The following is a 15329-nucleotide window of genomic DNA, read 5'->3' on the forward strand; positions in this document are numbered from 1 at the left end:
GCTGAAAATTATAAAGTTTTTGAGCGAAGATCTCCAGATGTATTTATTCTTACCGCGCAGTTATTTATTATGCGAAAAATTTGCGTTCAGAAACACTTTCCTAGAAAATGTTCAGAATTTCTCGGTATGTTGATCCCCACTTCACCCTCCTGTGAGGTCCTCTCTTGAAGTATGTAGCCGTGCTACGTTGCGGCAGAGTCCCTCGATACTTTATTTATTGAGGGACTCTGGTTGCGGCTAGGCAAACACCACGCTGTTTCGGCGCTCTGGGGTTCTGAACGCAACACTGCGGGGAATATCTCGTTTTAAAACGCAGCTTCTTGGATCATGGAAATCTTTTTCACCACTGAAATCTCCAAAGAGCGCGACCGCTAAACAGCACGGCGCTATATGACTGGGGCCAGTTACAATCCGTTTTTTTTTTTTTTGCACTTATTCACCTGGCCTTTTTTTCTGCGGTTTACCCAGATAAAAATCATTCATTCCTCTTCCCTATGTACCTATTTCACTACATAGCTGATCATTTCGGTCTTAGATGGCGCCTTGTCTTACCGCAGTCACTCACTGAATTAGCCAGTAGGCCACGATTGCAACTATAAATGTAGAACTCACAAAAGTGTCCTAAAATTTTCTCGTTAGATATTGTTTCCACAGTTTTCTTGAGTTTTCTATTGAATCAAAGCTCTCCTACCTTTGCATAGCTTACTTCATGCCCTGTGCTAAGCAGCCTTCAAACGTGCGCGAGCTGGAATTGCAATGAAATTCACCGCTGGACTAGGTGCGCGTAAATTAAGATAAAAAAAAAAAACCAGCGTAATGAGAGAGACAAAGACTTGAAAACAAGAGATGCCGATTCTCGGCATCTTACTAAAATAGTTGTGCTCGTGTGTGCATTTTGTTCTTGGGCGAAGAAGAAACCTCAAAAAAGCACAGACGAAGAGGTCGGGACAACAATAATGTAATAATGTGTTACACGGCAAATTGTACCCAACCGTGGCTGTTGCATACTCGGGTTTCTCTGAGGCTCTCGCTGCTCATGACGCATTCCGGCCGAAAGGTCGAAAGCGTCTACATTCGTTTAGCGGAATCGACAGTAAACATTGCTGAAATAATTACATTTCATTCTGTTATATTTAATGAAAGTGAGCACGCTAGAATTGTATAACTGTTTATTTCATAACTTGTCTGTAATTATTGTATTGTATTAGCCCGCTCCTCTCTGTAGTTCTTCAATTATGGGAGCATCTGTAAATAAATAAATAAATAAATAAATAAATAAATAAATAAATAAATAAATAAATAAATAAATGAATAAATAAATAATCAAATGTGTTTCCTTGATGCTACTCTTTAGTTACGTAACGAAAGTTACGTAACGATCGAGACAAAATTTTCTTAAATGCTGCGATTGAATCGTCCGGTTGTTCAGCATTTGTAGCATATAAATATTCTTCAAAATAAACCGAATTTGGCGCTTTGTCTGGAATCATTAGTCTTGATAAGAATTTTTATGTGTGTTTTTTTCTGCCGTACCCTGATCTCCGGCACGGCATGTCGGCACAGCATGAAAGGATTGGCAAAGAGAAACTGTATCCCGCCGCCTGCCAGCTTGCTACCAGCGACACGTCCCCAGTAGTCCCGACCATGCTCTCGTTCTTGTCGCCGCAGCTCTCCTGCGCGTATTTTGTGTCAGGATTCCCCGCGTTGGACAGTCGTAACGTGGCCCGTTGGGCTCCGGGGATTCAGTGTCCTCTCCGTCGAATTGTCAGCGCTGAGAGGCGAAGAATGACGCGCCCAGTTCCAACGTGTTGTGGTGTGCGGCCGTAAGGACGCTCTTGCAAAAGAGCCTCACACTCGACGAGGCCACGTTGTGTCGCTGTCCTCCGATAACATCAGGTTTCAACAGACGAGCGTTCCCAAGAACGCTTGTACTATACGTACGGCGACGACACGCGGGGCGTATGCGGCCGTGCCTTGTTTCGCGTCTGTCCTGTTCGATACTGAACGGCAGATGGTTCGCTGCTGTGAGTGTCTTTTCGTTTTTGTCTCTAGTCTTTGGTCGTTACAAATACTCAGTTTCAGAAACGCATTCCGTCTGTATTGGTCCGTGTGCGTAAAAAAGAAAAAAAGTTTTTTTTTTCTTTTTTGAAGACCGGGGAATGCTCGCCTTTGGTGAGGTGATAAGCGACAAATTTCGCATTGCTCCTTATATAAGACGCATTAATTCTTTGGCGGAGCTTAGTCCGGAAACAGCAGTCTTATACGCTGGAAACTTTCATAGGTAAACAGATATTTTCTTTTGGAATGTAATGATGTCGACTTAGGTGTAGTGGAATATCTTGGGCAGACGATGCAAACCGGAAATTTAAGCCTTCTGTGTTTCCGTTACCCTCCACCTAAAGACAATATACGCGAATACGCGAAATGGTTGCCTATGAATTAGTAACCAACATTATACAAAACACTCTTGTCAATTAATAATATCTAAAGCAATTGTATCATCTGTTACCATCGCCTTCTTATGCAACACTTGAGAAGCACTGCGAAAGTTCGAAGAAACAATAAATACCGTCGATCAAAGGAGGAGGTGACAGTATTGCGAAGTATACGGCGAATGAAAGAAAACGAAAGTTTCGTATGGCAGCGAACGGTTCCAACCTCCGAACAGAATTTGATTCGTGGTTAAATCTACAAAGAAGCACGCATGATGACAGAGCGCATTAATCTGGTTGTAAAATATTTCGTGAAACACAAATGAGAAAATTTAAGACGAAAGGCGAGGAGACTTGCCTGTTAAAAGCGATTTATTCAGGTTATGTTACTGGTCACCTTAAGATTGTAAGAATGAAACTCGAGGACGTTTGGCCTAACCACCGATAATAAAGTAGATATCGTACCTATTGCAATCTCACTTTAATGAGGAATATTTAGTTCTACTATAGAATAACGGTTCAACAGTAACTGTTACACCAGATACATGGACAGCACAACAATGGTAGCATAGCGTGAATCTGGCTCTGGTAATTGATGTGCTTGCGCGATCTTTCAATGTCACGCAACCCGTCGACCAATTTGCCGGCCTGTCACCTGCCAAATATACCCCCTTCCAGAGGCATGTTCGGGATTTTTCGTTCTACGTCGACAACACCGACACCTCCGGAGTTTTCCGGAAAACGGGGTCTTTAACGCTGTCACGTTAATGGGGGACAGTAATTGAATGGAAAAGCTAAAAAAAGAAAAGCCGGCAAAGCGAAAAATGTACAAATCTTTACGCTTGGCAAAGCAGAGGTTGCATGAAGCGTAGGTACTGCTAATAACGTAACGTAGTACACTGATGTCGTTCAGTTGATTTCATGGAAAAAAAAACCAAAGTCGCAAGTATAAATCCCGGTGCAAGTGTAAATCCTACAAGGTGGACGGATGAGGTTAAGAAGTTCGCAGGGATCAAGTGGATGTAACCAAACATAGGACCGGGTTAATTAGAGGAATATGGGAGAGGCTTTCGCCCCGAAATGGGTACAGTCCGGCTGGTGATGATGATTAAATTTAAGTAAATGTGAACGGAATCGTGTCACCCGTTAATGTAAGTGACGAACAAAATAGGATATAGCTGCGATTTCAGTAATACTCCAGAATGGACAAGATCTAATGGCACTTATTAGCGCACCCACCAGCGAGAGACTGATCTGAAAGAAAACAAAGCTACAACCTTGCAGTCTTTCCTTAGATTTATCTTGTTTGAAGTAAGTCTCACGTGACACGCTCTTTTCAGTGTTCCCCAAAAGGAGATAAAAACGTAGCTAGATATTGGTCGGGAACGTGAACACGCGTTAATTAACGTTATCTGGAGAACTTCCGGTTAAACGGGCTGTTACAAAATGTCATACTTCACCATGGTGTTCCACGCCAATTGCTGAAGGACAGCGGCTCCTACGTTTTGTCCCGGGTAGCTGACGACATATTCTAGTCCTGTTCCCCGCAGCATAAGCTTACTACAACGTACCATCCCCAAACGAACGGGCTTACCGAGCGGCTTAACAGAACCCTCACTGACATGCTATTTATGTACGTCGCACCCGAACATCGTGTTTGGAATATTGCCTTGCCATATGTAACATTTGCTTACAATTCATCGCGGCATGACACCTTAATTGCAACTTAATTCACTGAGGGGGCAAGTCAATAAAGCCCAGCATGGGTTGAACTGCGTCCAGCGCCGCGCCAATCGAACATCACAAATTTGTATCTTTGTTTTCGTTTCGTTCTTCCCTCTAATCCTAAAAATTCTCATGCCAGAAAGCGTGCATCGTCGACTCATGTGAAGGCGAGCCCATGCTAGAGTGACATAAGTGGGCGTCAAACCAGGGCCGCCTGGAGAGTCTGCTCTACTCTGGGCGCGAGGAAGAGGCGAGCGGTCGCTATCAGCAGCCGGAGGAGGTTGCGGCTGCAATCTCGCGCCCTCCGCCGCACGACGGTGGCGTAGGCGCCACCGAGGCAAGGGCACGCGGATAATTGGAAACTTTCTCGATGCTCGCGAACAGGTCGCGATGAGCGAGCGTGGGATAACGCCGCGCCACCTCTCAATAAGGCCCCTCTGGCGCGTATTCAACAACATGCCGAGATAAGCGATGGCGGCGAGCGTGCGTGGCACTTCTGGCATGCATGACTGCTGCGGCTTCTTTCTTGTTTGCTTTCATTCTCGTGCCCGCCGGGTTACTGCTTTGCATTCCACGCAGCGCTACTTCGATTAGTTCGGCTCTCACTTGCGCGGACACACGCACTAATTTATGCGATGTTTGTTATCCAGTACTCATATTACAAGGCCCGCGGTCATGACGCGAATTACATTTTCGTAGATTAACTGCTTCAGCAGGTGAACTTTATGTACAGGGGTGATAGGCGCAGTCATAGAGTCATGGACAGTCGTCAACAACCACCAGTTTGTTGCATGTCATTGTGACGACGTGTCGGTCGCCAAAGCTTCGTCATTGAATTTCCTAGTCTGAAAAGTCCGCCTTCGAGTTGAAGGAAGTGCGTATCAGCCGCACTTCTTTCCAACTTCAGGCTTCTCTCACAGCGGGAAGCAGATAAACTGTTATCGCTTCCAGCTCGTTGTGGTGCGCCAACGCATTCATGCCGCCCACCGACAAAACATCGACGCCGTGGTGCACGAATAGCCTGGCGAAACAATTAGGAGAATGGAACGCCAGTGCAACTCACCTTGGAGTGGCTAACGAGATTGCCTGTGCCGATTATTTCCCGCGTTCAAAAAGAGAAATAGGCAGGGTTTTACGGCGGACAGCAGTTGTATTCTCAGCTGCTCAGAAAAAAAGTCTGATCGGAAAGAACAAAAGCGGTAAATTCCGCGCCGCTTCGCAATAGGCCAGTACGGCGGCATCTTTGAGGGAAGCACGCAGGGCCCCTTGCTATTAGAGCCCCAGTTTTAACTCCGCTACCAGGTAACCGAATTTATTCGAAACGCTGCAGATGGCTTGAGATAGCGGTCTAGTAATCAGGACGTGGTCCCTCTCAATAGAAATAAATCCGCCATCTATTTTGTGGTATTGAAAGTGATGTTTGACATTGAGTTGTAATCTCAGCGGCGTCTCACCAGTTTTTGTCAGTCTCTTCTTATTTGCACACTGCTGTGATCAACAGCGGCATGTTGTGTTGCTTCATTGAGTTTATCAGGTTGCATCAGGTGAGTTTACCGCCTTGTTCTTTGAGCGCCCTTCAGCAGCGACGTGACTCACACGTGCATACCTGCCCGCACGCGTATTGTCGCAAGCGGAAGGAAACAAGAAATCAGAAGCGACGCGGGTGAGGTATTTACTAGCTGAGGGTTGCTAGGTCCCTTGCTTTTCGGCTGATGGTTCCCATTGCGATTAAGTAGCCATTTCACCCTTTGGCTTCCCGATGTCAGCAGAAATAATGAAACGCCTCGCCAACCTTGAAACTGTGGTGGTTAGACGTGCTCACATTATTTATAGCACTGCGGAACGAAGCGCTTCGAACTACTTCGAAGCAAGGCAAAAAGAATCCTTGCTCTTCAATGCCACTGTGAGGCAACAGAATCCTACGGCCGGCAGTTTGAGCGACGCTTTCCGACAGCGGCTGCATTGGTGGCGTACACGCGGAGCCCTTGAAGTTGTCACCGGCGGGGTCCTTGGATGCCACCCAGTCACGCGTTTCGTCGAGAGGCGCAAGCTCGCGGTAGGGCAAGCGGGAACGTCGTAGCGGTCAGTTTACGCCGCCAGCGAGCGTGAGCTACAGGCGCCGCTCCAACATGTAGACAGAGATCCTCACGTCAGCGAGGCACAACCCGAAGGATGCACTCTCAACGTCCACCGGCTGGCAATACATGAGCGGTGCTGCGTCCCGATATCGTCGGAATCAGGCATGCCATCGCGGTGACAGGGCTTTAACATTCCGTTCATCGAAGATTTCGAAACATGTTTTTCATCGTAGATGCGGCACTCAGCGCACGAGAAAATGCCGAAAATCGTGTTGGTCGATTATGCAAAGTACACTGGTTCCACAGTAACACTCTGTGTTACAATGCCGCGTGTCATCGCTGTTGCGAATGGTCTGTACGTAACGCTACGCGCCGTGACGGAAGGGGAATAGACAAAATCACGAAGCTGAGGCACCTTGGTGCGCTTGAACGGAGTTGCTTCGGCGAGCGCCATTTCTTCGCGGCGCAGACGATGGCAAGCGGCGGCGGCTGCCACATTTCGCCAGGCTGCTGACCGCGCCTTGACAGACATGGTGCGAGCACGCGTATATGTCGCAGAATTTGGCTATGCGAAAATCGAGTCCGCTTAACTTTCTCACTCGCTCCCTCTCCACTTTTCTTTGTTTTCCTTTACCGTCGCGAGTCCTAAGATGTCATTCAAACCATGGTTGCGATTATTTGTTAGAATGGGCTTTCACTGCAAAACACTTCAATGCCCAACGTGTCAATGCTAGACTAATAATAACCGTCGGGGAAAACTCAACAGTGCTGGCGAGGACGCCGCAATTCGTTACTGGCGGTTCAGAGTCTAACCTGTCGGCATTTGTTTTTTTTTTTTTTTTTTTTGTAACGACTGAGGCAAGCAGGCCCTGATGAAACGAGAGCTTGAACTGCTCGCAAAAAAAGGAATACTTCACGGTAAGACCTTTAAGGGATAAATAATACGCAAATACATAGTAGAGACGCTCAATACGCGCCTATTCTTTATATAGTGCAGGCATTTACACGACTTTAATCTGTTTTTACCAAGATTTCAATGAAATAATATTTTCAGGCATATCATTAAGCCTGAATTCTTTTGGAAGAGCACGTTTTCCGAGAATTCCAACATACAGTGAAAAACGATATTTCGTTTTTGTCGGCATGCATAGTAGAGTACAAAGAACGGGTTCGTGTAAATGAATTCTTTAAAAGATCGTCATTGGTTTCACAATGGTAGCTAGTTCACTCATAGGAAGCTCGCTGCCTGCCGTTGGCTAATCCAGAATACTTTTGTTCTCCAAGCCAAAGAAAGTCGGCGATCAACCGGCTGCGAAAGGTCGTGCAAATACGACGTCAGCGTAACTGACAAAGACACGCGGAAACAGCTCCTGTCACGCGGCTGACATATTGGGCCCCGCAGAGCAATGCTCCAGTCTACACCGCTTCCAACCTGGTTGTGAAAAAGGGGACAGTTTCACACGTGAGCTAGTAACTACGCTTTTCATCTTGGCTTCTTTCGAAGAACAGCTTTTTAAGGCTGTGCAAACAGCTTGCAGTAGTTCCTGCCTCTCTTGTAATACACGGGTGGCGCCTAAACACCAAATGACTCGTTGACAATGATTTGCTACAGTCACTCTTGGTGGAAGTAAAAGGAACACTAATAGCCGAGTGAACGTGAAGCATTGCGTCTGGTTATAGATTGCAGGCGCCAACATTGATGGTGCAACTTTTTATCAAGGAGCTCTTAAGGGACGTAAAGGATCAACATCAAGATTTCTGGGCTCAAGTAGCGTTTTGTTGAGTCGAGCAAGCATGTTGTAAAACAAGCGCAGTTTGTTTCAGTACATCTCACGTGCATCTCAATGCTTGGCCATGCGGAGAAACGTGCTGTCGGTTTGCTAATTTTTTTTTTTTTTTTACAAGCATATATAATGCGATTTTTTCCACATAGGTAAATAAACTCGTAAATAATTATTCTAAGGCTGTGAATCAGCAGCCTATATAACCTTTAAAGCGAACTGGCTCAATTTGCACGGCTGTTTTTTGCCGCCTCACATCGTGGTACCAGCTGAATTCAGTCCGCGACAGCACGAAGCCATCGTTGCGTCTCCAGTGCTGTTGGGCCTTTCAAGGGCTGGCTGTGGCCGTCGTACAACCTAATTCCACGCATCCGTGACTACTTTCGCTTCGCAGCCTCCACTTGCTAGTTTTGTTTTCTTACTATCCATTGTTTTATTATGACAAACAAACGGTTATCTAAGTAATAATTTGATTAGCAGACTAAAAACGCAATGAGCACTCGAACTTTGGGGCAGAATATATGGCAATTTACTTCTAACTTTCTTAAATCCGTTGTTCGCAGACAGGCAGAGTAGGGCCAAATGGCTTGCCATTATGCTTCAGTGAAGCTTGGGATTTGCAAATAAAAACTGGGCCGCATAAGTGTTAAGCGAAGCGTACGTGAGGACTTAGCGGCAATGAGCCAAGTGTAAAAGAGGAATGAAAGTGGTGCCGCGTGATAAATAAATTATGAAAATTTAAACTTCGTTTATTTCTACCTTGAAATAACAATTACTTCAAGAGGAGCTACAGAAAGAGCTCTGAGATTCAGTTTCACAAAATCGAGGCTTTCTTCGCTTTCCAGCGGCAAAACAGCGCATCACTTTTAAAATGATAATAAGCAGAACTCAGAACTTTACAGGAGCAAAAGCCAACGAAATTATAGTCCTAAATATTAAAACCGCAATGCTTTGAGGAAAGCGACAAAAGTATAGAACAGCAGCAATACAAGCGTTCCTTCTTCTCGAAATTCCTCGCAAATCAACATCAAACGGAGTAGAAAACGCGGCACTAATTGCATTCATGACTAAGAGAACAAATAAACACTAACATTTGATATGTGTTCTATGTTGGAGGAAGGTGAAATTTCAGACGTTCTCTACCGAAATCCAAATGAGGCGCAGGGACCTCCCAAAAGCATGTTTTGCATCCTAACCAATCCACAGATGTATAATTGAACGAGTTTGCAGGGATAATTTACATATCATACAGTTTCATTTTCATACCAGATATTCCAGGGGCGTTCGTATGGGTTATAAATGTTTATCATACTGGTTCGAAGAAACGCATTTAGATTCCATGCCCCTCAGGGCACATGACAAATGTGACGAACGAACATGAGCAGCATACTATACATACGCTGAAAATTAACAGGCGTTGCTTTGCCCCACATTAATAAAGTTTTTGAAGGTTAGTAAAATAGTGAAATATGAAGTTGCCATTTTTTGATCACTTTCAAAGGAAAATATCTTAACTAACCTACAACACCAGCCATTTCAGTACAACTTGGTTACCATGTAGGGCACGTAGCCTTCCCAAGTGATGATGCAGTGAAAATCATCGTCACATGTTTCAATTGGTCAACAATACGTGAAGAGTTTATTTGATCTCGAAGTAAGACGGAAGATGCTTATTCATCGGGTGTGATATGACGGCTTGTTTTCTGGTTATTTAAGCTCATACTGCAGGAACTGTACCACCCATCTAGTGCAGTCATTATGTCAGTGCACGTATCTGCAAGTTTGTCGACATCATTTAAAGGGAAGAGGAAGGATCGTGTAGTCTGTAGAGTTAATAAATTTAGCGACTGAGTGATTGCTTGGAAAATCATTAAGCTACAAAGAAATAGTAAGGGAAAATTTCAGTCCCCCGTACACAAAGTCATAAAACATTGGCTCATTTTAATAATATGCACCATCTAAATGAGCAGCCTCTTCTCCGTGGGATTGGACTCAGAAGCATGTCCAGCTGACAGCGAAAACAGTAAAGAGATGATTGTTTATAAAAATGTGGTAGTTTACTAAATCAACTGCCTTCGAAAAGTCGACTAAACAAAAAAAAATTTTGTTTTAAACTGCATTTGTTCACGTAACACTGATCCATTAGTTTTATTCCGGCAAAAATCAAGGGGATTACGAATAAAGTGTTTGTTTATAAATAAAACTGGGCTATCTTGTAAGCGTAATTTTCTTAAATCCGTTAAAAAGTCAGAAGCATAGACATTGATCTATAATTTTCTAAAGCACTGTGGCTTCTATTTCTGCGGGAAAGAGGTGCTTCAAGTGTTTGTTTTATCCTAATAGTATGCCGCAAAAACTTGATATATGTACGTGAATAGGCATACAAAAGCTATACCCTTTTTCATAGGCCGTACTTGAATGCCTTGAATGTGTAGGCTGTAACTATTACTTGTATTAATGTTTTCTGTACACATGCATTCGGTCGTAAGTAAATAAAATAGTTTTGCCATTGTGAATAGTAATGTATTCGCAACTGTCATGCAAGTGGAACTGTCGTGACTAGGTTTGTAAAAAAAAAAAACAATATTAGAGGCATTTTCCAGTCAGATCAAGGTGACTCTTTGCAGTTTCTTCTTTAAAACTTAGATTTCACAGATTGGTAAGCGTTTGTTCGCGCTTCTGTAAAACCCGTATCTCGTCCACAAATTATTACAGACACGGTTTTTATCTTCGGCTCGTCGCGGTGGTTCAGCGGTTAATGCATTCGACTTTTGAGGCAGAGAACGCGGGCTCGATTCCAGCCGCTGCGGCTGCGTTTCTATGGAGGCGAAAAGCAAGACGCCCGTGTGCTGTGCGATGTCAGTGCACGTTAAAGAACCCCAGGTGGTGTCAATTAATCGGGAGCCATTCATTAAGGCGCCCCTCGCAGGATAAGTAGCTTAGGGACGTTAATATCTCACGATCGCAATCGCTCTTATGTTAAAAAAAAAAAAAAAAGTATTCCTTCAGAGACATTCTCAGCCCCATTGTGCATTTTTGTGCTGCAGTTTGTAAAAATACTGGGATAACCTGCTGCCAGCTGCTAATTCAACGAAATATTATCGTTACAAACGGCAGCCCCCGACCTAGATGAGATCTGTGCAGAAGAGGAAGACTAATATCTGCCAATTGCTTCTGCACGTAGTATTGTGGCAATATTAATTTGGTTCTATATTCTTAAAACGCTTCGCTATTGTTTTTCTTCTTGTACAATGAGTGTGCGTGTCTTACTGGGGCACGATCTGTATGTTCAATAGTCCGATTATTATAGTGCGGGGGGGAAGCCGGGGGGGGGGGGGGGATAACAATAGTTATATCCAAATGACTGATTAAATACTGATATTTTTCAGAACTGTCCTCAAATAAGGGATGAGTTAGCTGCTGATCTTGCGATGACGACGAAGTACTTGTGTCTGCGTGACTTAAGCTTAAGTTTTGACTGGGGACGTTGGCTGTGGGTGCCGCAGTAGAGTGGCGATTGGGCATCACTTTGCGAATATATGGGTCTGCAGCGAACTGCTGGTGCCGATGATGGAGGTAATGCCAATGCTGAAGTTGTATCAGCGAGGCAGTTTCAATGCAGGCCAAATTCACTAGGACCATTTACCGAGGCCCAAGCTGATCACGAACTGCGCGTGATTACGAGAATCGCTGGCGTGTGACTCACCGACAAGCTGTGCCCGACATTGGCGACCACTTCGAGGGCACTTGTTTCCACGTGAGCCTGGATTTTGCGGTTTTTGCTTCTGAAGGCGGTGGAATCCAGCCGGTAGTGGATTACCGTTTCCGTGTGGGGTACTCTAACACGTGCGGACACGCAGTGCCTCAACCTTTTTCCTGGAAGACTCATGACAATCCGGCTGTCGTCGCCGACGGAAGCATCCGCGTAGACACCGAGCCGGGAAAGTTTCAGCAGGCCCGCATGCCTGAGAAAAGAGGGGCAGGAGATGGCGTCACGCCAGCGGTCGCAGAATGCGGCGTCGCTGAACGCCAAGAACCCTCAAGCACGCCGTGCCAGGCGGAATAGAGGCGCTTGCGCCCTGCGATCTTGTTTACTAAAAAGGCACTATGCCAGTGTTTCATTTAATGGTTCTTGGCTTTGTACTAGATACGTTTTCATAAGCACAAAATTTTGTACTTCCTGTTGTGACCGTGCATGGCCCGCGCTTGCGCGCACTATTGTGCGCCTGTGGGCATGGTATTGATATGTGCTGTTTGTGCAAGGGCTCTAAGTGAGCGTGTTCACATGAATTTTTTTTGTGTGAGCATGCTTTGCTTTACCGTGACCCTACAACTGTCAAGTTGGTCCTGTCGAGGGAACGTCAAGAAAAATACAAAGAAACGTCACCCTGTGAAAAATAGCCGGAAATGCTTTTATTCAACTGTTCACCCTTCCCGTCGAGAGGCGCTATTGTCAAGTGAGGAATGCTTATTGTCCAAAGGAGACGATCGGAGTGACACGTCCGCTGACGTACAGGAGAAGAAAGGAGCATGAGGATTACGGCCATTAGATGATTTCCCGTGAATGCAGGAAAGAGTTGCAATTGCCGGAAAGGGACAATGCTGGGAGCAGTATTCGTGGCGCGTACGTACACTTAGGTTTCTGAGAAGGAAATCCACTTGCCGAAACCAACCTAACGGATCTTTGCAGAAGAATCGAAATTTATCTCCTCGCCGTTCCCAAGCTCTACCCGACAACAAGTGACCACGCCCGACGAAACAATACTGGACCAGTCAGTGCATCAGACCATCAGTGCAGTGATGTGTTAGATTGGTTGCCGATATCTGAGGGGTGTGCCCTGGAACTGATTGGTCAGCATCTTCAGAGAGGGGCTGGACATAGGGGATTTAAAGACGTTGCAGAGGACGAAATGATGCTCTGAGCCCTGGGTTAACGGCTCATCCAGACGCTTCTCGCTATGAACTCTTAACGCTTGCCATTTTGCTGATATACCCTTTTTTTTTCATGTAAATAGGTTTTCTCAAAGTGCCATTAAACCTGCTTGTATATATTTTACCAACTTCGAAGATTCAATCCTTCATCAACCCGGAGTCTCTGCACGCTACCAAGTGAAGGCCGGGTCGACTTAGTCCCAGCGTCATGACATTCCTTTCTTTTTCTCCCTTATATCGGAAATGTTGCGTATTATAACGGTGTTTGGACCGCTAGTTCGCGCATCGGTAGAGAATGAACATTTAACACTTCTCTTTTGCACAGAATTAACAGCATATGTTCTAAGAAGTATAGTGATCAAACAATTATTTTATCAAGAAGGGTTAACAGGCCATTTCACGCTTTTGAAGGTTGTTTCGCGGTTCTCCTTTTCAACGTGTATTAATAAAGAGTTTTAGCTTACCGTGATCCGCGATCCGCTACTGGGATCCGCCACCGCGCGTTCCACTGCGCATGCCCAGACCCCCCTTGACGCCGACAGATGGCGCCACATACTGGATGTCGCACACAGACCTGCCGCGTCGGAACCAATCAGCTTGACCGCCCCGCCCACGCGCGGTAGAGAGCCACGGTGGCGGATCGCGGATCACGGTAAGCTAAATCTCTCTAATGCCACGTCGTCCTCAGCGTGCGGCGAAGATATTGCCTCTCGCTCTCGGTAGAATCGTCAACTCACGAGAGGTACAGCCCCCTGCTCACGCATCTGCGCACGAAACGTTAAACAATAAGCAAACAATTCCTGTACGTGCTTTCCGCTATCCCGACATCGATCAAGTGAGTAACGTCAGTGAAAGTTAACCGACTGCGACTGCTTCTTCTTATAGACTGATTTCAGGAAACTTTCTTATGTTCCTGTTGCGTCAGGGTCCTTAACTACACCACCATATCTGCATAGTTCTCTTCACCGGAACCAATATTTTTCTATTTGTCTTAGCGACTGAATTCGTGTTCGCCTTTATAAAACTGTCAAAACTGATCAAATTAGTTCAGGAAGGTAACAGTTTCACAAACTTCCTGCAGAGCACGTTTGCCTATTAAATGCCATAAGCAGATCAATTAAGGGGAAATGAGGGTGCTCGTTATAATACATGAAGGAAAGAAGCCAACAGTCGGCGAGGCCAAGGAAAGCGTTGGGGATGGTACTTTGTCTTTTTTTTAACGTTCTCTTGGATAATCACAGAAATTAGTAATGTAATCTGTTTAGGGGAAAGATAATTAAACACAAAGTAGAAAAAACAACGTGCCGATGGTGGGAACCGAACCCACGACCTCCGAATAACGCGTCCGGTTCTCTTCCAACTGAGCTACATCGGCCGCTGTCCCCCCTGCTACTTTCTTAAGTATTTATGTTGTCTGTATACGAACCTTGAGAGTGTTCACCAGCGCCACCCTCAGCCATAGCGGCGGACGTGGAACGTCCTTTGTACCGCCAGCGTCACGTAGAACGGGATCAAGAGCGAGGGCGAAAGCTGTGCTAGAACCCTCTTACGCTACCTATGGCTTCAAGACTGCCAGAACCGAGACCCCCGTAAGCTATAAGCAGATCAATTAAGGGGAAATGAGGGTGCTCGTCATAATACATGAAGGAAAGAAGCCAACAGTCGGCGAGGCCAAGGAAAGCGTTGGGGATGGTACTTTATGTCTTTTTTTTAACGTTCTCTTGGATAATCACAGAAATTAGTAATGTAATCTGTTTAGGGGAAAGATAATTAAACACAAAGTAGAAGAAAAAACAACGTGCCGATGGTGGGAACCGAACCCACGACCTCCGAATAACGCGTCCGGTGCTCTTCAAACTGAGCTACATCGGCCGCTGTCCCCCCTGCTACTTTCTTAAGTATTTATGTTGTCTGTATACGAACCTTGAGAGTGTTCACCAGCGCCACCCTCAGCCATAGCGGCGGACGTGGAACGTCCTTTGTACCGCCAGCGTCACGTAGAACGGGATCAAGAGCGAGGGCGAAAGCTGTGCTAGAACCCTCTTACGCTACCTATGGCTTCAAGACTGCCAGAACCGAGACCCCCGTAAGCTATAAGCAGATCAATTAAGGGGAAATGAGGGTGCTCGTCATAATACATGAAGGAAAGAAGCCAACAGTCGGCGAGGCCAAGGAAAGCGTTGGGGATGGTACTTTATGTCTTTTTTTTTAATGTTAATTTGGATAAGCACAGACATTAGTAATGTAATCTGTTTAGGGGAAAGATAATTAAACACAAAGTAGAAGAAAAAACAACGTGCCGATGGTGGGAACCGAACCCACGACCTCCGAATAACGCGTCCGGTGCTCTTCCAACTGAGCTACATCGGCCGCTGTTCCCC

Source organism: Amblyomma maculatum, chromosome 1 (genome assembly GCF_055883805.1).
Source record: "Amblyomma maculatum isolate TAMU_Amacu chromosome 1, ASM5588380v1, whole genome shotgun sequence".
Lineage (NCBI taxonomy): Eukaryota > Metazoa > Arthropoda > Arachnida > Ixodida > Ixodidae > Amblyomma > Amblyomma maculatum.